The sequence below is a fragment of the Bombina bombina genome, chromosome 1 (assembly GCF_027579735.1).
Source record: "Bombina bombina isolate aBomBom1 chromosome 1, aBomBom1.pri, whole genome shotgun sequence".
Lineage (NCBI taxonomy): Eukaryota > Metazoa > Chordata > Amphibia > Anura > Bombinatoridae > Bombina > Bombina bombina.
In genome coordinates, this window is record NC_069499.1 from 572,350,764 (window position 1) to 572,377,224 (window position 26,461).

The 26,461-nt window shown below is 41.0% G+C and overlaps 1 protein-coding gene across 3 annotated transcripts in view; it reads right to left on the reverse strand.

Moving 5' to 3' along the window:
- IKZF2 (IKAROS family zinc finger 2) overlaps window positions 1-26,461 on the reverse strand; it is a 294,492-nt gene that overhangs the window by 140,554 nt on the left and 127,477 nt on the right. Inside the window, exon 1 of one of the 3 annotated variants that reach the window (XM_053698800.1) lies at window positions 5,969-6,119. The exons of the other annotated variants lie outside the window; for them this stretch is intronic. The gene's annotated coding sequence lies outside the window, so the exon portion shown is untranslated. Of the gene's footprint in view, window positions 1-5,968; window positions 6,120-26,461 lie in introns of those variants that run through there. 3 annotated transcript variants of the gene reach the window in all.

Here is a 26,461-nt window from a genome sequence, read left to right on the forward strand (position 1 = left end):
CTATTGGTTGCTTGTGAATACATACCATCTAGCTAACCCACTGAGTGCTGGGGGTATCTTGTCACCTAGCTAACCCACTGAGTGCTGGGGGTTTCATGTCACCTAGTTAACCCACTGAGTGCTGGGGGTTTCATGTCACCTAGCTAACCCACTGAGTGCTGGGTGTTCATGTCACCTAGCTAACCCACTGAGTGCTGGGGGTATCTTGTCACCTAGCTAACCCACTGAGTGTTGGGGGTTTCATGTCACCTAGCTAACCCACTGAGTGCTGGGGGTTTCATGTCACCTAGCTAACCCACTGGGTTCTGGGGGTTTCATGTCACCAAGCTAACCCACTGAGTGCTGGGGGTATCTTGTCACCTAGCTAACCCACTGAGTGCTGGGGGTTTTATGTCACCTAGCTAACCCACTGAGTGCTGGGGATATCTTGTCACCTAGCTAACCCACTGAGTGCTGGGGGTTTCATGTCACCTAGCTAACCCACTGAGTGCTGGGGGTTTCATGTCACCTAGCTAACCCACTGGGTTCTGAAGGTTTCATGTCACCAAGCTAACCCACTGAGTGCTGGGGGTATCTTGTCACCTAGCTAACCCACTGAGTGCTGGGGGTTTCATGTCACCTAGCTAACCCACTGAGTGCTGGGGATATCTTGTCACCAAGCTAACCCACTGAGTGCTGGGGATATCTTGTCACCTAGCTAACCCACTGAGTGCTGGGGGTTTCATGTCACCTAGCTAACCCACTGGGTTCTGGGGGTTTCATGTCACCAAGCTAACCCACTGAGTGCTGGGGGTTTCATGTCACCTAGCTAACCCACTGAGTGCTGGGGATATCTTGTCACCTAGCTAACCCACTGAGTGCTGGGGGTTTCATGTCACCAAGCTAACCCACTGGGTGCTGGGGGTTTCATGTCACCAAGCTAACCCACTGAGTGCTGGGGGTATCTTGTCACCTAGCTAACCCACTGAGTGCTGAGGGAGACACAGTACCTAGCCAACCGACTGAGTGCTGTAGAGTGATATGATGATATGGCACCTAGCTAACCTCCTGCGTTGGGGGGTATAGTATCAATTTAACCTTCAGAGTGCTGGGGGAGACATGGCACATAGCTAACCTAGTGAGTGTTGGGGGCATAGCATTAATTTAACCCTCAGACTGCTGACATGACACCTAGCTAACCCACTGGGTGCTGGGGGTTTTATGTCACCAAGCTAACCCACTGAGTGCTGGGGCTATCATGTCACCTAGCTAACCCACTGAGTGCTGGGGGTTTCATGTCACCTAGCTAACCCACTGAGTGCTGGGGGTTTCATGTCACCTAGCTAACCCACTGAGTGCTGGGGCTATCATGTCACCTAGCTAACCCACTGAGTGCTGGTGGTTTCATGTCACCTAGCTAACCCACTGAGTGCTGGGTGTTTCATGTCACCAAGCTAACCCACTGAGTGCTGGGGGAGAAACAGTACCTAGCCAACCCACTGAGTGCTGGGGGTTTCATGTCACCTAGCTAACCCACTGAGTGCTGGGGGTTTCATGTCACCTAGCTAACCCACTGAGTGCTGGAGGTTTCATGTCACCTAGCTAACCCACTGAGTGCTGGGGGTTTCATGTCACCTAGCTAACCCACTGAGTGCTGGGGGTTTAATGTCACCTAGCTAACCCACTGAGTGCTGGAGGTTTCATGTCACCTAGCTAACCCACTGAGTGCTGGGGGTATCATGTCACCTAGCTAACCCACTGAGTGCTGGGGCTATCATGTCACCTAGATAACCCACTGAGTGCTGGGGGTTTAATGTCACTGAGCTAACCCACTGAGTGCTGGAGGTTTCATGTCACCTAGCTAACCCACTGAGTGCTGGGGGTTTCATGTCACCTAGCTAACCCACTGAGTGCTGGGGGTTTCATGTCACCTAGCTAACCCACTGAGTGCTGGGGCTATCATGTCACCAAGCTAACCCACTGAGTGCTGGGGGTTTAATGTCACTGAGCTAACCCACTGAGTGCTGGGGGTTTAATGTCACTGAGCTAACCCACTGAGTGCTGGAGGTTTCATGTCACCTAGCTAACCCACTGAGTGCTGGGGGTTTCATGTCACCTAGCTAACCCACTGAGTGCTGGAGGTTTCATGTCACCTAGCTAACCCACTGAGTGCTGGGGGTATCATGTCACCTAGCTAACCCACTGAGTGCTGGAGGTTTCATGTCACCTAGCTAACCCACTGAGTGCTGGAGGTTTCATGTCACCTAGCTAACCCACTGAGTGCTGGGGGTATCATGTCACCTAGCTAACCCACTGAGTGCTGGGGGTTTCATGTCACCTAGCTAACCCACTGAGTGCTGGGGGTATCATGTCACCTAGCTAACCCACTGAGTGCTGGGGGTTTCATGTCACCTAGCTAACCCACTGAGTGCTGGGGGTTTCATGTCACCTAGCTAACCCACTGAGTGCTGGAGGTTTCATGTCACCAAGCTAACCCACTGAGTGCTGGGGGTTTCATGTCACCTAGCTAACCCACTGAGTGCTGGGGGTTTCATGTCACCTAGCTAACCCACTGAGTGCTGGGGGTTTCATGTCACCTAGCTAACCCACTGAGTGCTGGGGGTATCATGTCACCTAGCTAACCCACTGAGTGCTGGAGGTTTCATGTCACCTAGCTAACCCACTGAGTGCTGGGGGTTTCATGTCACCTAGCTAACCCACTGAGTGCTGGAGGTTTCATGTCACCTAGCTAACCCACTGAGTGCTGGGGGTATCATGTCACTTAGCTAACCCACTGAGTGCTGAGGGAGACACAGTACCTAGCCAACCGACTGAGTGCTGTAGAGTGATATGATGATATGGCACCTAGCTAACCTCCTGCGTTGGGGGGTATAGTATCAATTTAACCTTCAGAGTGCTGGGGGAGACATGGCACATAGCTAACCAAGTGAGTGTTGGGGGCATAGCATTAATTTAACCCTCAGACTGCTGACATGACACCTAGCTAACAAACTAAGTAGCACATTAAAGACAAAACCTAGTTAGCCCAATGACTACTAGGAAGGCATTGTGTGAAGCTAACCAAAAATTATTAATAGACAGAGGACACTTACATTATCCACTAAACACTACAATATAGATGATACCTAGCAAATCCAATAATTATTATATAAGGAATGGTACCTAAATAACCAACTAATTGCTAGGGAAGAGATGGCACTTAAATAACACACACAGTACCACAGAAGAGATGGAACGTTGTTAACTTTATGCATTACATAATACCCACCTAATCCACTGAGTAAAAATGAAAGTGGCATGATATACCCAAATTTTAAAGCATTTGAAAGTGATGCACATCTCTAGGTAAAAAAGGAAGATAATTACCTCAAATTTTTCTAAGTATTCACACCTCATTGTAAAGGGAATTTGAGCAGCTAAACAGGATACTAGTAACAGGACTTGCAAGGGAGCATGCATCTGGCATGTGCAGGCACAGTCATGTTATTTCCCTATTAAGTTTAAGGAAGTTTACTATGAAGTCTAAAGAAATTTCAGTGAATACTCTTGAGAGTATAGCATGACCTCAGCACTGCTAATGATGATTGGCTATTGTTTTTTTCAACTTGCAGCTGACAGTAGCTGAAGTATAAAACTGTTTTAAAACTTACACTAGAAATTTTGAGATAAAACATCTTCCTTTTTTACAAAGAGATATTAAGGTAATATTTTCTTGTCAGCTTTTTACAGTTATGCTGCATCACTTTTAAAGGGACAGTCTAGTCCAACATAAACTTTCATGATTTAGATAGGGCATGTAATTTTAAACAACTTTCCAATTTACTTTTATCACCAATTTTGCTTTGTTCTTTTGGTATTCTTAGTTGAAAGCTAAACCTAGGAGGTTCCTTCATATGCTAATTTCTTAGACCCTGAGCGCTGAAAGAGAGATGGCACCTAGATAGCTCACTAAAGTACTATGAGAACTGTGGATTCTAACTAATCCACTGAGTAATACAGTACTCAGCACCTAACTAACTCAAAGAGGGCTATAGGAAAAATGGCACCTAGTTATGCCCCTTAGTGCTTTGGCACAGTCACCCAACTAAACCACTTAGTACTGAGGAGAGATCTTACCTAGTAAATCCCCTGAGTACTATAAAAAAACTTTATCTAGGTAATTCGCTAAGTAATGTGGGAGAGCTGCCACCACCTAATCTACTGAGTAGTACTATGGGCGAATAACCTAACCCATCAAATACAACAGGACTAAATCATAAATAAGGAAAACATGGCATCTAGCTAGCTCACTGAGCACCAAAAATAAATGACATTGTCACCTAGCTAACGCACCGAATTCTGAGGTGGCATGGAACCTAGTTTAAAGGGACATGAAACCCAAAATTATACTTTCATGATTCAGTTAGAGAATACAATTTCAAACAACTTTCTAATTTACTTCTATTATCTAATTTGTTTCATTCTCTTGTTATTTGTTGAAGGAGCAGCAATGCACTACTGGTTTCTAACTGAACACATGGGTGAGCCAATGACAATCGTTATATATCTGCAGGCACCAATCAGCAGCTAGAACCTATATTCTTTGCTGCTCCCGAGCTTACCGAGATAAACCTTGCAAAGGATAACAAGAGAATGAAGCAAATTAAATAATAGAAGAACAATGGAAAGTTGTTTAAAATTGTATTCTCTATCTGAATCATGAAAGAAAAATTTTGGGTTTCATGTCCCTTTAAGCATGGTATTCTGAAGTGGAATGGCTCATACTTAACAAAGTGAGTTCTAGTAATAGTGTCTGGCTAACCCACAGAGTTCTAGAGATCAGACTGCATATACCTAAACCATACAATAATAGGGAATATGTAAAATCTATATAACCAAAAAGAATAGGAGGAAAGATGGCATCTAGCTGGTCCTGAGTGATGGGAATATATGGAAACTCTACAACAGAGCACTGGGGACAGATGACCTGGCTAACCACTGTGGAGAGGCAGCACCTGCCTAACCTCTTGAAGGCTAAGGGGAGATGACAACTAAATAACCCCATGAGTGCAGGGAAGTGTTGACAACTTATTAACCCCTTAAACAATTATTAAAGTTATTAACCCCTTAAACAATTATTAAAGTTGGCAACAACTTAAGCCTTTGAATGCCCCTTTCCTTTTGCATTTTATGTTATGAGTATGACTAAGAAGCTGAAACTCGGAATGAATGTTTAATGAATGTATTACAGTACTCTAGACAAGGCATATTTATTTGAACTCAAAATCATTTTTTCCCAGCAACTTAGACAATTACAACCTAGAATGTGGCTTCACTAATTACTATACACCAGTAATACTCAACAAGGGTGTCATCTGATAGGTTTCTAATACAAAATTAGGGCTGAGGGCAATGTTCCCTCTAATTGATTTGTATGTGTGGTATTATGGAAACTTCAAGTTTGTGCTCCATAATGTACCCTTAAATGAACAAAGAAAATTAGCAGATAACTAAAAATTGCATACAGAGAAAATGGCCAAATATAGTTCTTAAAAGTTGTATTGTTTGCAAATTAGTATGAAAAAAAGCATATTGCAAAGTAAATATGTTGTTAGATACAGAAGCACATAACATTTGAGTAACCTATGTGCACACTAGTATCCTTCGAGTTAACAATATTTTTATTTTATGGTATTACATTGAGGAACTTTTTAGGGCATGACAAATACCTTATATATAAATAATAATTTTACACCCTGTTCTTTCAAATCAGGAAAATGTTTAAAACCGCTGCTGTCAGTGTGTGGCACAGGCAAATGTATAAAAGATCAAAAAGGCAAAGGCCACGTGATGTGTGATTTATAAATCACACTATTCCCAAAGTCACTTTACAGAGTGCAAGGAACATCACAATACTATCAGAATTTGTATGGCTCTACTATCCAGAACTACATTTATTTCCGTATAACAAGGCTTACAAAATACTCACATAAATCCCACAAAATATTTCCAGCCCCACACAAATTCCAGTATCACATCATGTTGGTTTATGCATTTGTCAGTGTCTTGTGATTGCCAGCCTTGCACTGTCTGTATATAATTCTTCCTAGTATGTCACTAATCCCATGTTCGATGATTTCTCATTACAAGGAGCTGGGATCCACAGACTACCTCACAGGGTGACAGCCCCAGACACTACCACCCCTCCCCTTTCATCCTTACAACCACACAGACAATCCTATGCTTCTACCTAAGCGGTAGTCCAATCCGCCTGCGAGAACAAGCTAGGGGACCCTCTTATCATCGCAGCCCACACTTCCCTACTAGCTCCCGGTAGCACCAACACAAGTATACCGGCGGCCGCTCAGTGCACCCAGGAAGTTACCCCGGCCCGGCTTCCCTGCGAGTCCACATTTGCCCCAGTCAGTCTTCGCAACCCCGGTACCTCAGCAGGGCTCCATTCCGCGGGCCGTGCGGGTTACGTTCGACCAAGCCGCCTCCATTCCCGGGTTATACCTGCTCCAAACCCCGGCCTCAGCACACGGTCAGACGACTCCGCCACTCGGCAATCGATTACAGGACAGTGAGCTCAGCAGCCAGGGGTGGAACCAGGACACGGAGTGTGACTGGCACTACTACATCACTGGCACTGTACCCTGACACCTCATCACTGCATGACTGGCACTACTACATTAATGGCACTGCACCCTGGCGCCTCATCCCTGCCTGACTAACACTGATGCATAACTAGTACTGTTCCCTGAATGATAGTAATACATCATTGGCACAGTATACTGGCACTTCATGACTGATTTACTAGGACTGCCTTATCACTGGCACTGCAGCCTAAAACTCCATCACTGCATCTCAACACATAACATGGAGTGATTGGGGCTGATACAGCCATGGTACTGCACACTGGCATGACACTTATAATAAGTGACACTGTGTGACTGACATAGCTACATTATCAGGTTGCTCAGCAGCCTTGCATTTCATCTCTGAACAAGTGGGACTAATACATCACTGTTACTCCTAACACATAAAACACATGACTGACACTGCTGTGAAACTGGCATGATGATTTCTGTTCTCTACATGACAAGAACACTTACACAATTAGCTCTGACAATAGTATATAACTGTCACTAGTATATCATTGGTAGACACTTGATACCTAATCACCTCAAGTCTGAACTGCTCCATAACTGTCACTGCACCCTTACAGCTAATCATGGAATAACTTGTACTGATATCTCATTAATACTGCAACTGATTCCATATTACATAAAAAATATGGATTCCTGAATTTCCTGTGGTAGATAAGAACAGGGATAGGCACAGACAAAGGCTGTGGTGGACATTTTCCAAAGTACAGACCTTAGTGAAGGACACCAAGGTACATTTGAAATTAAAAACATTTTTTTTATAGTGCTTGGTGTTATTATACTGATGCAGATACCACTGATCCTATAACCACCCCTCCTCTGGCTATACCCATGTGCCAGTGTTACTACTGTGTCATTATATAGTGATGGGTGTTATTATACTGATGCAGATACCACTGATCCTATAACCACCCCTCCTCTGGCTATACCCATGTGCCAGTGTTACTACTGTGTCATTATATAGTGATGGGTGTTATTATACTGATGCAGATACCACTGATCCTATAACCAGCCCTCCTCTGGCTATACCCATGAGCCAGTGTCAGTACTGTGTCATTATATAGTGCTTGGTGTTATTATACTGATGCAGATACCACTGATCCTATAACCAATCCCCTCCTCTGGCTATACCCATGAGCCAGTGTCACTACTGTGTCTTTGTATAGTGCTTGGTGTTATTATACTGATGCAGATACCACTGATCCTATAACCAGCCCTCCTCTGGCTATACCCATGTGCCAGTGTTACTACTGTGTCATTATATAGTGCTTGGTGTTATTATACTGATGCAGATACCACTGATCCTATAACCAGCCCTCCTCTGGCTATACCCGTGAGCCAGTGTCACTACTGTGTCATTACATAGTGCTGGGTGTTATTATACTGATGCAGATACCACTGATCCTATAACCAGCCCTCTTCTGGCTATACCCATGTGTCAGAGTCACTACTGTGTCATTATCTAGTGCTGGGTGTTATTATACTGATGCAGATACCACTTATTCTATAACCAGCCCTCCTCTGGCTATACTCATGTGCCAGTGTCATTACTGTGTCATTATATAGTGCTGGGTGTTATTATACTGATGCAGATACCACTGACCCTATAACCAGCCCTTGTCTGGCTATAAGAAAGTGCCAGTGTCACTACTGTGTCTTTGTATAGAGCTTGGTGTTATACAGATGCAGATACACATCCAGTATTTCACTCAGGCTTTATTTATTCCATAACTTATCACCCAATATCGCTAGCAGTCTCTTGACAAGTCACTATCTTTATTCACACCACATAATTTTTTTTATTCCTATTATTTAATCAGAAAGAAAAGATATACTAAGGTTGTGGTGGACACTGCAAGGGCTAGTCACGGACACCAGTGTACCTGTGTACGGACACCTTGCCTATCCCTGGATAAGAATCATAACAGCCATTAAATATGACCACTTTTCTGTCAGAAGTGTAAAGCAACATAAATATCAGAAGTAGACATGGGCTGCATAGCACCAGCATTCAGTTTTAATAAAGCTTGCTGGTATTACAAGTTGAAAGTAAAAGGATTTTGCTTTAGCGGTAACCAGACTAGTGCAAAAATCTGAAGTAAAAATATTGTGTGAAAAACATGAATTATCCCAGGTGGGGATCAAAAAAGCGCGCTGAAAAAAAGTGTAAAACATAAAACATATCTTAGCAAACAAAGTCAATGTGCAAACTCTACCGTAAAATCGGTTAGTGATTGTGTCCTTGACAGAAAAGGGATTCCTATAAGTTTGTTTCAATATTTTTCTCCCCTTTTTTTGAAAAAACGATGGTAGATGTGTTTCTTCTGAGATGAAATGGTGGCGTGAATGCAGGCAGCTCCTCTTGGTCCCAGAGAGTGGGGAATATACTAGTGCAGGAAGGAAAAGAGAGCGGGCGCCACAATAGCGTAATGTTGTCTGGTATTGTGAGCAAACATATATAGACAAATGGTGTGCTTACCAGAACAAGAGGCACTGTGCTGTGACCAGTGCGTGTTAGCTTGCTAGCACTTAACAGTGGCTAGTACACTGTATGGATAGCGTTCCTTGGAGTCTTTGCTGGTACCCCCTAGGCAACCTTTTTCTTAGTACTGGTGATTTCAACTGGAATATGGAATTTGGTGTGTTGTTGTATGGTATTGGAATACCACAAGGCTTAGACAACTTCTTGTAATAAAAAGCTTTAATATGACGCGTTTCTCAACCCCAACTGGGTCGTTTCTTCAGATAAAAGCGAATACCTTGTGGTATTCCAATACCATACAACAACACACCAAATTCCATATTCCAGTTGAAATCACCAGTACTAAGAAAAAGGTTGCCTAGGGGGTACCAGCAAAGACTCCAAGGAACGCTATCCATCCAGTGTACTAGCCACTGTTAAGTGCTAGCAAGCTATCACGCACTGGTCACAGCACAGTGCCTCTTGTTCTGGTAAGCACACCATTTGTCTATATATGTTTGCTCACAATACCAGACAATATTACGCTATTGTGGCGCCCTCTCTCTTTTCCTTCCTAAAAATATTGTGTGCACGTTTTCCTACATAGAAGTAAATGGAGAAAAAAAAGTGGGGAAAACCTAACACCCCGTTCTTGCGCAAACACCATCACATATTCTCATTAGCACTAACCCAACGTGAATAAATTAATATTTCATATTCCAATGTTCTTTACGTAACGGAATATGTTCTATTTATTCATAATTAAATATCTCTACATATATCTGATGCTTTTTTAAACAACTATACATTTATACCTATATATATATATATATATATATATATATATATATATACATATATGTTTATATATAGGTATAGATCAATGTTCTCTGTAAGGTGCTTGGCAGCGCAGTTATCTGGCTAGTCCCGCGCACAGATAAAGACAGGCCACGCATCACAGGACAGTGAGGGAGTTGGAGCACAAAGCACGCTGTATTTCATACAGAGCAGTAAGTTTTAGAGGCAGCAGCAAAACATATGGCAGAGGGTCTCCTGAGCGCATACTTTAAAACGTACTGCTCTGTATTATTATTATTATCGGTTATTTGTAGAGCTCCAACAGATTCCCCAGCGTTATAAACAAAGGGGGAGAACAACAAAACAATTATAGGGATCAAATGGGTAGAGGGCCCTGCCAAGAGTTGCACTGTTGTAGTCAGCTCTGAAGAAGGTGATCTACAAACAGCTGGACTCTTAGGCTTACATGCTAAGGGTGTTCAGGGGATAGCAATGGAGGAGTGGAACTGGTATAAATTAAGGTTAGCATAGGTTGTATGTATCCCTGAACAGTAGAGTCTTTAGGGAGCACTTGAAGCTTTCAAAACTAGGGGAGAGTCTTACGGAGCGAGGCAGAGAGTTCCACAAGATGGGAGCCAGTCTGGAGAAGTCCTGTAAACGGGAGTGCAATGAGGTAACCAGAGAGGAGGCGAGTAGGAGGTCATGAGCAGAGCAAAGGGGATGGGAGGGAGAGTATCTGGAGACAAAGTCTGAGATATAGGGGGGAGCAGTGCAGTTGAGGGCTTTGTATGTCAGAGTGAGAATTTTGTGTTTGATCCTAGAGGCAAGAGGAAGCCAGTGAAGGGATTGGCAGAGAGGTGCAGCAGATGAAGAGCGACGTGTAAGGAAGATGAGTCTGGCAGAGGCATTCATTATGGATTGTAAAGGAGCTAGGCGGCAGGTGGGGAGACTAGAGAGGACAGATTTGCAGTAATTGAGGTGGGAAAGAATGAGAGAGTGGATTAAAATCTTAGTTGTGTCTTGTGTAAGGAAGTGTCTAATTTTAGAGATATTTTTAAGGTAGAAGCGGCAGGCTTTAGCCAAGGACTGAATGTGAGGAGTGAAAGAAAGATCTGAGTCAAATGTGACCCCAAGACATTGGGCATGCGGGGTAGGGGTAATGATGGAGTTGTCGACAGTTATAGAGAGATTGGGGGTGGAGATTTTGGAAGAAGGGAAAATGTGGAGCTCAGTTTTGGAGAGATTTAGCTTGAGGTAGTGAGAGGACATCCAGGAAGAGATGTGAGAAAGACAGTTAGTGACACAGGTTAGCAAGGAAGGACATAGGTCTGGTGCAGAGAAGTAGATTTGGGTGTCATCGGCATACAAATAATATTGGAAACCGTGGGACTTTATTAGGGAACCTAGTGATGATGTGTAGATTGAGAAGAGAAGGGGACAGAGGACAGAGCCTTGCGGTACTCCGACAGAAAGTGGTGACGGGGCAGAGGAGGCCCCAGAGAAGGCTACACTAAAGGTACGGTTTGACAGGTAGGAAGAGAGCCACGAAAGGGCTGTGTCACAGATGTCGAAGGATTGGAGGGTTTGGAGAAAAGAGGGTGGTCAACAGTGTCAAAGGCTGCTGACAGATCAAGGAGGATAAGCAGAGAGAAGTGGCCTTTTTATTTTGCTGTAAGTAGGTAGTTGGTAACCTTAACAATAGTTGTCTCTGTGGAGTGATGGGGACGAAATCCAGATTGCAGTGGGTCAAGAAGGGAGTTTAACGTAAGGAAATGGGATAGGCGTGCATATACTAGTTTTTCGAGAAGCTTTGAGGCAAGAGGGAGGAGGGAAATAGGGCAGTAGTTGGATGGGGAGGTAGGATCAAGGGAAGGTTTTTTGAGGATAGGTGTGACCAGTGCATGTTTTAGCGATGAGGGAAATATACTGGTGCTGAGGGAGAGGTTGAAAATGTGTGTGAGTATGGGGGTGAGGGTAGAAGAGAGGGAGGGGAGTAGCTGTGAGGGGATAGGGTCAAGGGGACAGGTAGTGAGGTGAGAGCGCAGTATAAGTGCCGAAAACTTCTTCCTCAGTAACGGGAGAATGAGCTAAGTTTAAGGTTATGTGGGTTGTGGTTGAGTGAGAGCATTTGAGGGGGTAGAGACTGGAATTATGTTGAGAGCTGATTTCATTTCTGATGGAGTCGATTTTGTTATTGAAGTGGCTGGCAAAGTCTTTAGCTGACAGAGAAGTTGTATTAGGAGGTGGGGGTGGGCGGAGAGGAGTTTTGAAAGAGGAGAACAGACGTTTTGGGTTTGGAGAAAGATTAGAGATAAGAGTAGAGAAGTAGTGTTGCTTATGGAGATTAAGGGCAGAATAGTAGGAGTTCAAGATGAATTTGTAATGAAGAAAATCAGCTGAACTCCGAGATTTTCTCCAGTGCCGCTCAGCAGTACGGCAACATCTGCATAGGTACCGTTTCAGAGGAGTATGCCAGGGCTGAGGATGAGTGTGTGATTTCTGAGCTATGGTAAGAGGGGCGAGATTGTCAAGGACGGATATAAGGGTGAAATTATAGTGTCAGATAGATTGTTCAGGGCAGTAAAGGAGGAGAAGGATGAGAGTAGAGGTTTGAGGGAATTAGCAAGCTGTTGCTGATCTAATGACATAATGCTTCTGAGAAGTTTAGTGTGAGGAGTAGAAGGAGGGAGAGTTGTAGGGAGGGATGATATGTTGCAAGTAAGGAGATGGTGGTTAGAAAAATGAAAGGGGGAGTTTGTGAAGTTTGAGAGAGTGCATCGATAGCTAAAGATCAGGTCAAGAGAGTGACCGTCTTTGTGAGTGGGACAATCAGTCCATTGTGACAGACCGAAAGAGAAAGTGAGTTGCAGAAGTTGTTTTGCAGATGAGGCAGTGGGATTGTCAAGAGGGATGTTGAAGTTGCCAAGAATGAGGGCAGGGGTGTCTGAGGAAAGGAAATAAGGTAGCCAGGCAGCCAAGTGATCTAGAAATTGAGTTGAGGAGCCAGGGGGTCGTTTTATGACTGCAACACGTACAGAGAGAGGGGAGAATAAGCGAATCATGTGCGTTTCGAATGAGGGAAATGTGAGGGAATGTGAGGGAAGAGATGGGTTGTATTTATTGAAAGGTGCACAAGAGGAAAGTAAAATACCTTCACCACCTCCTTGTCTATTACCAAACCTAGGAGTGTGGCTGAAGTGGAGACCCCCATGTGACAGAGCAGCAGTGGATGCTGTGTCTAGGGGAGAGAGCCAGGTTTCTGTTAGGGCCAGAAGGTTGAGGGAGCGGGAGATGAAGAGGTCATGTATATCTGTATGAAATTCACCGGCCACGCACCTCGTCATTTCCCCTCAATTAATGAAATGAACTACACTGTCCATAATGCTCTCGGTATCTGAGAGCGTGAGTATGAGCAGAGAGTGACTGCCTGGAACTGGAGGTATGTGGGAAAGCGGCTGAGATGTCTGGGGGAAAGAGGCAGGAGTGAGAGTCTTAGAGACCTGAGGGGAGAGTAGAGAGATCTGGGGCTAAGGATGCATTGAGATATTTATGATATATATAATATATATATATGTATAATATAAAATATATATATATATGTATAATATATATATATATAATATATACTGTATATATATATATAATCCCAAAAATACCAGCACTCACTATTTGACAATATAATACCGGGGTACACTCAGAGTGTCTATGTAGCAATTCAAAATAGAGGCACTCGCCGTGAGAAAAAAACGTGTTTATTTAAAGTTACAGAGTGAACGTTCTCGGGCTGTGATGCCCGTCCTCAGACTCCTGAAAATAAAGCAGTGTGTTTAGTGCTTATCCCACAGTGGCTAAATAGCCTAAGAGTTGTCCCGGATGCCACTGGGTACTGTGTACTGTGTTGAACAGTGTTTATTACCAATACTATCTATGTATATGTTTACTTAATTAATTAAAAGAATACAGGGGGGTTAGTTACTGTATGGAAAAACCACTAGGAACAGAGAATAGGAGATGGGGAGGAAAAACGGGATAATCACTAATGGCTAGATTTAGAGTTTTGTCGGTAAAGACCCGCGTAGCTAACGCTGCTTTTCTTCCCAACGCACCCTTAAGACAACGCTGGTATTTAGAGTTGTCTGAGTGGCTGCGTTAGGCTCCAAAAAGGGTGCGTTGAGCCTAATGTATCGCCACTTCAACCCTCAATACCAGCGTTGCTTATGGTAGCGGTAAGCTGGCAAAACGTGCTCGTGCATGATTCCCCCTAGGAAACAATGGGGCAGTTTGGGATGAAAAAAACACCTGCAAAAAAGCAGCGTTAAGCTCCCAACGCAGCCCCATTGTTTCCTATGGGGAAACAGTTTCTAATTCTGCATCTAACACCCTAACATGAACCCTGAGTCTAAACACCCCTAACCTTACACTTATTAACCCCTAATCTGCCGCCCCCACTATCGCTGACCCCTGCATTTTATTATTAACCCCTAATCTGCCGCTCCGTACACCGCCGCAACCTACATTATCCCTATGTACCCCTAATCTGCTGCCCCTAACACAGCCGACCCCTATATTATATTTATTAACCCCTAATCTGCCCCCCACAACGTCGCCGCCAGCTACCTACAATAATTAACCCCTAATCTGCCGACCGGATCTCGCCGCTACTCTAATAAATGGATTAACCCCTAAAGCTAAGTCTAACCCTAACACCCCCCTAAGTTAAATATAATTTAAATCTAACGAAATAAATTAACTCTTATTAAATAAATTATTCCTATTTAAAGCTAAATACTTACCTGTAAAATAAACCCTAATATAGCTACAATATAACGAATAATTATATTGTAGCTATTTTAGGATTAATATTTATTTTACAGGCAACTTTGTATTTATTTTAACCAGGTACAATAGCTATTAAATAGTTATTAACTATTTAATAGCTAAAATAGTTAAAATAATTACAAAATTACCTGTAAAATAAATCCTAACCTAAGTTACAATTAAACCTAACACTACACTATCAATAAATTAATTAAATACAATACCTACAAATAACTACAATTAAATAAACTAACTAAAGTACAAAAAATAAAAAAGAACTAAGTTACAAAAAATAAAAAAATATTTACAAACATTAGAAAAATATTACAACAATTTTAAACTAATTACACCTACTCTAAGCCCCCTAATAAAATAACAAAGACCCCCAAAATAAAAAAATGCCCTACCCTATACTAAATTACTAAAGTTCAAAGCTCTTTTACCTTACCAGCCCTGAAAAGGGCCATTTGCGGGGCATGCCCCAAATAATTCAGCTCTTTTGCCTGTAAAAAAAAACATACAATACCCCCCCCAACATTACAACCCACCACCCACATACCCCTAATCTAACCCAAACCCCCTTAAATAAACCTAACACTAAGCCCCTGAAGATCTTCCTAACTTATCTTCACCATGCCAGGTTCACCGATCCGTCCTCCGAAGTCTTGATCCAAGCCTCCGAAGTCTTCATCCAAGCCCAAGCGGGGGCTGGCGATCCATAATCCGGCTGAAATCTTCTATCAAGCGGCGGCTGAAGAGGTCCAGAAGAGGCTCCAAAGTCTTCATCCTATCCGGGAAGAAGAGGAGATCCAGACCGGCAACCATCTTGATTCAAGTGGCATCTTCTATCTTCATCCGATGACGAACGGCTCCATCTTGAAGACCTCCAGCGCGGATCCATCTTCTTCTTCCGACGTCCAACTGAAGAATGAAGGTTCCTTTAAGTGAAAACACTGAAGAAATGACACATTGCCACAATGTAAACTAGTAAGCGTACAGCCTGTAAAACAATGTAAATTTGCTGTACCCTCAAAATAATTCAACACACAGCCATTAATGTCTAAACCGACGGCAACAAAAGTGAGTACACCCCTAAGTGGAAATGTCCAAATTGGGCCCAAAGTGTCAAAATTATGTGTGGCCACCATTATTTTCCAGCACTGCCTTAACCCTCTTGGGCATTTAGTTCACCAGAGCTTCACAGGTTAGCGCTGGAGTCCTCTTACACTCCTACATGGCGACATCACAGAGCTGGTGGATGTTAGAGACTTTGTGCTGCCCCACATTCCATTTGAGGATGCCCCACAGATGCTCAATAGGGTTTAGGTCTGGCGACATGCTTGGCCAGTCCATCACCTTTACCCTCAGCTTCTTTAGCAAGGCAGTGGTCGTCTTGGAGGTGTGTTTGGGGTCGTTATCATGTTGGAATACTGCCCTGCGGCCCAGTCTCTGAAGGGAGGGGAACATGCTCTGTTTCAGTATGTCACAGTACATGTTGGCATTCATGGTTCCCTCAATGAACTGTAGCTCCCCAGTGCCGGCAGCACTCATGCAGGCCCAGACCATGACACTCCCACCACCATGCTTGACTGTAGGCAAAACACACTTGTCTTTGAACTCCTCACCTGGTTGCCGCCACACACACTTGACACCATCTGAACCAAATAAGTTTATCTTGGTCTCATCGGACCACAGGACATGGTTCCAGTAATCCATGTCCTTAGTCTGCTTGTCTTCAGCAAACTGTTTGCAGGCTTTCTTATGCATCAGCTTTAGAAGAGGCTTACTTCTGGGATGACAGCCATGCAGACAAATTTTATGCAGTGTGCGGCATATGGTCTGAGCACTGACAGGCTGACCCTTTCAACCTCTGCAGCAATGCTGGCAGCGCTCATACATCTATTTCCCAAAGACAACCTCCGGATATGATGCTGTGCACGTGCCCTCAACTTCTTTGGTTGACCATGGTGAGGCTTGTTCTGAGTGGATGTAAAAAGAAATGTCAGGAGTCCCAGGTAAAGTCAATTCAATCTTGCCATTTTATTCAGGTAAAATGGGGCACAGATAGAAAAACAGCCCTTCAGTGTTACAAGCTTACGCATTTCGGCTACATGCCATAATCATAGCTCATGTTGTTCTGAGTGGAACCTGTCCTGTGAAACCGCTATATGGTCTTGCCCACCGTGCTGCAGCTCAGTTTCAGTGTCTTGGCAATCTTCTTATAGCCTAGGCCATCTTTATGTAGAGCAACAATTCTTTTTTTCAGATCCTCAGAGAGTTCTTTGCCATGAGGTACCATGTTGAACTTCCAGTGACCAGTATGAGAAAGCGTGAGAGCAATAACACCAAATTTAACACACCCCTAAGTGGAAATGTCAGAATTTCAGCACCAGCGAAGGGGCTAAGTCACGCAGCGATGGCAGCATATATAAATATATATGTAAATGCTGATATACATATATATATATATATATATATATATATATATCTGTTAATATGTGTGTATACACATATTAACACATAACAATATATGTATATCAGCATATACATATATATTTACTGAGAACACACAGTTCCCCTTACCCCGCCACATAAAGGCACTTTTCAGTGCAGTTTTTTTTTCTAATATCCCAATCCCACCAACTTTAACCCCAAAATACTGCCTAGTGCAGTCATGTTATTTAAAAATAAAGATGCTGTAATTTTTTAATTTTTAATAAACTACACAACACAGTATTTTGGAGCCATTTGGTGCATATTTATTTGTATACCAACAGTGGAGTACATATCACAATTCGTATTCCTATTTACGAGTCTGCCATGCAAGGCCTTCGACGATAGGAGATAAGACAAAACAAAGATAAATACATTTTATATTCAATATAATAATCCAAACCCTTTTTACCCTTTAAATCAAAATAGCATAATTCTTCTTTTTATATATTTACATTATACCGTGTAGGGTTGCACCGATACCGATACTAGTATCGGTATCGGTGCCGATACCAAGTATTTGCATGAGTACTTGTACTCGTGCGAATGCACCGATACTTAAACAGATACCTCCACTTCCTACCCATACATCATCTTGTGGCGTTTTTCAAACTGCATGTTCCCATTTCATTTAAGTTGGAGTGGAAACTTAACTAAAACTTGTTCACTTCTGTTCTGCCAATACAAATTGCTGTTATTTGTATTATTGTACGTCAGAGCAGTGTTCCAAAAGCCCCTTCTATACACCTTGTTCAGGCAAACCCCTGAAGTACTGGGCAATTAATAAACTGAGATTTCCAGCTCTGGCTAAAAAGGGCCCAAAAATACTGTATATTTCTGCCCCATGCAGTAGTGTGAAAAGTGAAAGACTGTTCAGCTTAGCGTCAAACGTCCTTACTGATAGCAGAAACAGAATTATAGCTGAACATGCAGAGATGCTTCTGTTCATTAAAAAGAACTTGCCACTAACTTTTAAAAAATATTCAAATAGCTAGATTGCCTGTTATACTGCTAGTTCTCATCTTGAACAAGTATGTTCAAAGCATACTGTACTCTGAGGAATGGGAATAAAAAGCAGCCCTGGAAAAATATGAAGATCAGTCCTATTTTCTGTTGAGTCAGAAGAATTCAAATGCCCCATTTTTCTCAAAGGGGATTACTGGGACACTCCATTCCCAATATTTTTTCCAAAATTTAATTATATTACTTTGTATTAAATACAAATGTCAGATTGATGTTATATAGGCACCATACAACCCAATAGCATCCAGTAATCACCCCTTTAAATTGTAGCTTTCCAGCCACAGCTGCTGCAGCTGTTATTTATTGTTGTCATTATTAATATATTTGATTGTAATATTTTTTATTTATAAACATGTTCTGTGAACTTTGTGACAACAAATAAAACTGTTTTATTATTTCAAAATGTCTTTTGAGTTACAGTTCATAATTATAAAGAAGCTATCTTAATTCATTAGTCTGCATTGTGCTTGGAAAACTGTCATGATATTAAAAAAAGAAGTATTGGTAATTGGTATCGGTGAGTATTTGAAAAAAAGTATCGGTACTTGTACTCGGTCTTAAAAAAATGGTATCGGTGCAACCCTAATACCGTGCATAGTATCTGCAAGTGATAAAAACATATATTTTATAGTAAGTCAACCTTGTTGGTTTGTTTTGTACCGTTTTTTATAAATAAAAAATAAAAAAAATAGAAGAAGAAAGAAGAAGGGAAGAGGGGAAAAAAGGGGGGGCCGTCCTCCATTTCTTGTCTACCTATCTTGGGAACTCTATCGGCTAGATCACGAGTTTTGTCGGTAAGGCTGTGCGTTGCTAACGCTCCTTTTTTTCTTACCACTCCCTTTAAACAACACTGGTATTACTAGTTTTCTTTAAGCCGGCGTTAGCCTCAGAAAAGTAAGTGTTGAGCAAAATTTAGCTCCACATCTCACCTCGAAACCAGCGTTTCTTACGGTAGCGGAAAGCTGGCAAAACGTGCTCGTGCACAATTTCCCCATAGGAAACAATGGGGCTGAGCTGGCTGAAAAAAACCTAACACCTGCAAAAAAGCAGCGTTCAGCTCCTAACGCAGCCCCATTGTTTCCTATGGGAAAATAAAAAATATGTTTACACCTAACACCCTAACATGACCTTGCATTCTATTGGCTGATTGGAACAGCCAATAGAATGCAAGGTCAATCCTATAGGCTGATTGGATCAGCCAATCGGATTGCACTTCAGTCCGATTGGCTGATTACATCAGCCAATAGGATTTTTCCTACCTTAATTCCGATTGGCTGATAGGATTCTATCAGCCAATCGGAATTCAAGGGACGCCATCTTGGATGACATCATTTAAAGGAACCTTCATTCTTCGTTTGGACTTCGTTTGAAGAGGATGCTCCGCGTCGGCTGGATTGAAGATGGACCCGCTCCGGAAGGATGAAGATAGAAGATGCCGCCTGGATGAAGCCTTCTGCTGTCTGGAGGACCTCTTCTGCCCCGATCGGATGAAGCCTTCTGCCGTATGGAGGACCACTTGTGCCCGGCTGGGTGAAGACGGCTCAAGGTAGGGTGATATTCAGGGGGTTAGTGTTATGTTTTTTTAAGGGGGGATTGGGTGGGTTTTAGAGTAGGGGTGTGTGGGTGGTGGGTTGTAATGTTGGGGGGGTATTTTTTTTTTTTACAGGTAAAAGAGCTGATTACTTTGGGGCAATGCCCCGCAAAAGTCCCTTTTAAGGGCTATTTGTAATTTAGTATAGGGTAGGGAAATTTTATTATTTTGGGGGGCTTTTTTATTTTATTAGGAGGATTAGATTAGGTGTAATTAGTTTAAAATTCTTGTAATTCTTTTTTTATTTTCTGTAATTTAGTGTGTTTTTTTTTTTCGTAATTTAGTTTATTTCATTTAATTGTAATTAATTGTAGGTAGTTTAGGTATTTAGTTTAATGATAGTGTAGTGTTAGGTGTAATTGTAACTTAGGTTAGGATTTATTTTACAGGTAATTTTGTACTTAATTTAGCTAGGTAGTTATTAAATAGTTAATAATTATTTAATAACTATTGTACCTAGCTAAAATAAATACAAAGTTGGCTGTAAAATAAAAATAAATCATAAGCTAGTTACAATGTAACTATTAGTTATATTGTAGCTATCTTAGGGTTTATTTTATCTGTAAGTATTTAGTTTTAAATAGGATTAATTTATTTAATTATGTTAAATTTATTTCATTAAATTTCAATTATATTTAAGTTAGGGGGGTTAGGGTTAGACTTAGGTTTAGGGGTTAATAAATTTATTATAGTAGCGGCGACGTTGGGGTCAGAAGATTAGGGGTTAATAATTGTAGGTAGGTGGCGGCGACGTTGGGGGGGCAGATTAGGGGTTAATAAATATAATATAGGTGTCGGCAATGTTAGGGGCAGCAGATTAGGGGTTCATAGGTATAATGTAGGTGGTGGCGATATCCGGCAGATTAGGGGTTGAAAAATTTTATTTTAGTGTTTGCGATGTGGGGGGGGGGCTCGGTTTAGGGGTTAATAGGTATTTTATGGGTGTTAGTGTACTTTTTAGCACTTTAGTTAAGAGCTTTATGTTCCGGCGTTAGCCCATAAAACTCTTAACTACTGACTTTCAAATGCGGTAGGAGTCTGGACAGAAGAGGGTCTACTGCTCACTTCTTCCAAGACTCATAATACCAGCGTTATGCGAATCCCATTAAAAAGATAGGATACGCAATTGACGTACGGGGATTTACGGTAGCCTCGAGTAACGAAAAAAAAGTGAGCGGTACACCTGTACCTGTCAGACTCATAATACCAGCGGGCGTTAAAAAGCAGCGTTAGGACCCCTTAATGCTGCTTTTTTTACCCTAACGCCAAACTCGTGATCTAGCCGATTATTTGCAATAGCTGTTTCAAGCAATATAGTACCCCTAAATGGTGCGATTAATTGTCTCTGGCTTTCTTCCGAGAAATCTAAGATTATATTTTTCCATTTTTGGAAAAAACGATTTATTAGAGTTTCAGAGCTAACTGAAATATCCATCTGTTCCAGAATAATTTGATTTTGGATTTTTTGTTTGAATTCTCTCAGGCTAGGAGATTTGCCAGATTTCCAGTATTTTAGAATCAAAAGTCTACCTGTTATAATTATAATATTTAGTTTACTTGAATTCTTAAAGGGGTATTCTTTTATGTCAAAGAAAAAATTAAGATTATCAGTTAGCTGAATATTAGTTGAATTAATTCTATTGATCCAGTTTTTTACATTTTGGGCAAGTTATTCCTATTGTTGTCCATCTAGCCTTTACAGCAGGTGTGATATATATTTTATTTATAAATTTTGTGTGCGTTTCTCTTCATGAAGTAGATATACAATATCTACTTCATGGAGAGAAACGCACACAAAATTTATAAATAAAATATATATCACACCTGCTGTAAAGGCTAGATCTATAGACTTGAAACTTTCTTGTATTTTTTCTGGGGTGATTTGACAATTGTTAGCTAGGTTTTGTAAAAAAAAATTCTCCCTTTGAGGATATAATTATTTTATATAACAGCGAGATTGAGTACTTCCCTATACTGAAAAGTTTTAAAGCAGGTTCTATAGTACTCCATATTCCTTCTATCATATTGTTATCAAATAGTTGCTGTATATAATGGCGTGCTTGTAAGTGGGCATAGAATTTACTATTTATTACCCCAAATTCCTGCTTTAATGTAGTAAAGAATTTACACATCCTTGTGTCTTTATCTATTGGTAAAAATTTCTATCCCTTTCGCCAACCAATTATTAGAAAGTTTAGAATTTAAGGCTGGTATAAAGTTGGGGTTACCAATGAGGGGTAAGTGTTGTCAGAATAAGGTATTAGCATCTAAGATTTTAGCTTTTTTATTCCATGCTATTATCACATTTTGTATCATTTTCAGTTGTTTAATTTTCATAGGGGATTTTTCAGGAGGAATATGGAGTAGTGCTATAGGGGAGTAAGGTTGACTTACTGCTTCATCTAGCTCTGCTATTGTATAGTAATCTGCTCTCACTATCCAATCCATAGCAATCTTGCCGATACATACTAGATTATATAATTCAATGTCTGGCATTGCAAGTTCCCCGTTCATTCTAGAAAAACACAATTTTTTTATAGGAAATGGCTTTTCTTTTTCTTCCCCATAAAAAGTGAGTCACAATTTGTTTGTATGACATTAAATCCTTTTTTATTCTTATAATGATTTTTATTAAATTTACTTTGCCCGTTAATGATAGTTTGAATTTCGCCCATTTTTCCATGTCATGCTTAATTTTAAGAAAAACTGGTGGGTAATTAAAATCATACCATTTGTCGATATTGGGGCATATTTATAAAATTAACCAGAGATCTGATCTCTGGTTAATTTTATAAGCGCTAATTGCTACAGTGAGCTTGGGGTAGCAATAACCAGCCACTTGTTATGGCTGATTAGTTATCGCGCGCCCACAAACAGGCAAATTTACCCATTTGCAGGCGCACAATAATTTAGCGCTCCACTTGTAATCTAGACCTTATTGTATAAGAGTGTACATATACAGTAAATTTAACAGGTGTACATACTCATTAATCAATTATGTCTTTAAATAATGCAATGGGGTTAGAGCACTTGTAATGCCAGTGAACAAGGGCTGAGACGTGGCCCGAAACATGTTTGGCATTGTGCTTTAACCGAGCTATAGGCCTGTAACTCGGATCCACATGTTTTTATGCTTCTAATTTTTTATTGCCTAGATTTAGAGTTTTGTCGGTAAAGACCCGCAGTGCTAACGAGCCTTTTTTTTCCAGTACACCCTTAAGACAATGCTGGTATTACGAGTTGAGCATAATTTAGCTCCACTTCAACCCTCAATACCAGCGCTGCTTACGGTAGCGGAAAGCTGGAAAAACGTGCTCGTGCACGATATCCCCATAGGAAACAATGGGGCTGAGCTCGCTGAAAAAAAACTGATACCTGCAGAAAAGCAGCGTTCAGCTCCTAACGCAGCCCCATTGTTTCCTATGGGGAAACCCTCTCTAAGTCTACACCTAACACCCTAACATGAACCCTGAGTCTAAACACCCCTAGCCTTACACTTATTAACCCCTAATCTGCCGCCGCCGCTATCGCTGACACCTGCATTTTATTATTAACCCCTAATCTGCCACTCCGGACACCGCCGCAACCTACATTATACCTATGAACCCCTAATCTGCCCCCCCCCAACGTTGCTGCCACCTACCTACACTTATTAACCCCTAATCTGCCGACCGGACATCGCCGCCACTATAATAAATGTATTAACCCCTAAACCGCCGTACTCCCGCCTCACAAACATTATAATAAATTTTATTAATCCCTAATCTGCCCTCCCTAACATCGCCGCCACCTACCTACAATTATTAACCCCTAATCTCCCGCCCCCAACGTCGCCGCTACTATAATAAAGTTATTAACCCCTAAACCTAAGTCTAACCCTAACCCTAACACCCCCCTAAGTTAAATATAATTTAAATAAAACAAAATAAATTTACTATCATTAAATAAATTATTCCTAGTTAAAACTAAATACTTACCTATTAAATAAACCCTAATATTCCTATTTAAAATAAATACCTATAAAATAAACGCTAATATAGCTACAATATAACTAATAGTTACATTGTAGCTATTTTAGGATTTATATTTATTTTACAGGCAACTTTGTATTTATTATAACTAGGTACAATAGCTATTAAATAGTTAATAACTATTTAATAGCTACCTAGTTAAAATAAGTACAAAATTACCTGTAAAATAAATCCTAACCTAAGTTACAAATACACCTAACACTACACTATCATTAAACTAATTAAATAAATTTACCTACAATTATGTAAACTAAAATACAATTAAATAAACTAAACTATAATACAAAAAACCCACTAAATTACAGAAAATAAAAAAAATTACAATAAGTTTAAACTAATTACACCTAATCTAAGCCCCCTAATAAAATAAAAAAGCCCCGCAAAATAATAAAATGCCCCACCCTATCCTAAATTACAAAGTAATCAGCTCTTTTACCAGCCCTTAAAAGGGCTTTTTGCGGGGCATTGCCCCAAAGTAATCAGCTCTTTTACCTGTAAATAAAAATACAATACCCCCCAGATTACAACCCACCACCCACATACCCCTACTCTAAAACCCACCCAAACCCCCCTTAAAAATACCTAACACTAACCCCCTAAAGATCTCCCTACCTTGAGTCGTCTTCACTCAGCCGAGCCAAATTCTTCATGCAAGCGGGGCAGAAGAGGTCCTCCATCCGATTGAAGTCTTCATCCAAGTGGGGCAGAAGAGGTCTTCCATCTGATTGAAGTCTTCATCCAAGTGGAACCTTCTATCTTCATCCATCCAGAGCGGAGCGGCAGCATCCTGAAGACCTCCTGCGCGGAGCATCCTTCCAGCATGACGGACTAACGACGAATGATGGTTCCTTTAAATGACGTCATCCAAGATGGCGTTCCTCGAATTCCGATTGGCTGATAGGATTCTATCAGCCAATCGGAATTAAGGTAGGAAAAATCTGTTTGGCTGATGCAATCACCTTGCATTCTATTGGCTGATCGGAACATTTATTTTTATTTACAGGTAAAAGAGCTGATTACTTTGTAATTTAGGATAGGGTAGGGCATTTTATTATTTTGTTGGCCTTTTTTTATTTTATTTGGGGTTTAGATTAGGTGTAATTAGTTTAAACGTATTGTAATTTTTTTTTTTTTCTGTAATTTAGTGTTTTGGTTTTTTTGTATTATAGTTTAGTTTATTTAATAGTATTTTAGTTTACATAATTGTAGGTAATTTATTTAATTAGTTTAATGATAGTGTAGTGTTAGGTGTATTTGTAACTTAGGTTAGGATTTATTTTACAGGTAATTTTGTACTTATTTTAACTAGGTAGCTATTAAATAGTTATTAACTATTTAATAGCTATTGTACCTAGTTATAATAAATACAAAGTTGCCTGTAAAATAAATATAAATCCTAAAATAGCTACAATGTAACTATTAGTTATATTGTAGCTATATTAGCGTTTATTTTATAGGTATTTATTTTAAATAGGAATCATTTCTTTAATGATAGTAAATTTATTTAGTTTTATTTAAATTATATTTAACTTAGGGGGGTGTTAGGGTTAGGGTTAGACTTAGGTTTAGGGGTTAATAACTTTATTATAGTAGCGGCGACGTTGGGGGCGGGAGATTAGGGGTTAATAATTGTAGGTAGGTGGCGGCGATTTTAGGGAGGGCAGATTAGGGGTTAATAAAATGTATTATAGTGTTTGCGAGGCGGGAGTACAGCGGTTTAGGGGTTAATACATTTATTATAGTGGCGACGATGTCCGGTCGGCAGATTAGGGGTTAATAAGTGTAGGTAGGTGGTGGCGACGTTGGGGGGGGGCAGATTAGGAGGTAATAAATATAATGTAGGTGTCAGCGATGTTAGGGGCAGCAGATTAGGGGTTCAAATATAATGTAGGTGTCGGCGATGTCCGGTCGGAAGATTAGGGGTTAAAAAGTTTAATTATAGGGTTTGCGATGTGGGGGGGCCTCGGTTTTGGGGTTCATAGGTAGTTTATGGGTGTTAGTATACTTTATAGCACTGTAGTTAAGAGTCTTTATGTTCCGGCGTTAGCCCATAAAATTCTTAACTACTGACTTTTTTTTGCGGTTGGAGTCTTGTCGGTAGAGGCTCTACCGCTCACTTCTTCCAAGACTCGTAATACCAGCGTTAGGCAAATCCCATAGAAAAGATAGGATACGCAATTGACGTAAAGGGATTTGCGGTAGCCTCGAGTCGCGGAAAGAAAGTGAGAGGTAGACCCTTTCCTGCCTGACTCTAAATACCAGCGGGCGGTAAAAAGCAGCATTAGGACCCCTTAACGCTGCTTTTTAACCCTAATGCAGAACTCTAAATCTAGCCGTAAGTTTTTTTAATAAAGATTTTTTTTCTATTTTTTAAAATATTATTTTCCATTTTTTGATCTGGAGATGCGGGATTTCAGAGTGTATCTACATATACAGTAGTTAATTACATTCTGCTTTCAACTCTAGAATTGTTACCAATTTGCCCACTACAACATTAAACATATGGCTAACGATCTTGGCCACAGTACCAGAGAATTGTTGCTATCACTCCATTTAAACAGAAATAGAGTCTTTCGGCTAGATTACGAGTTTTTCATTT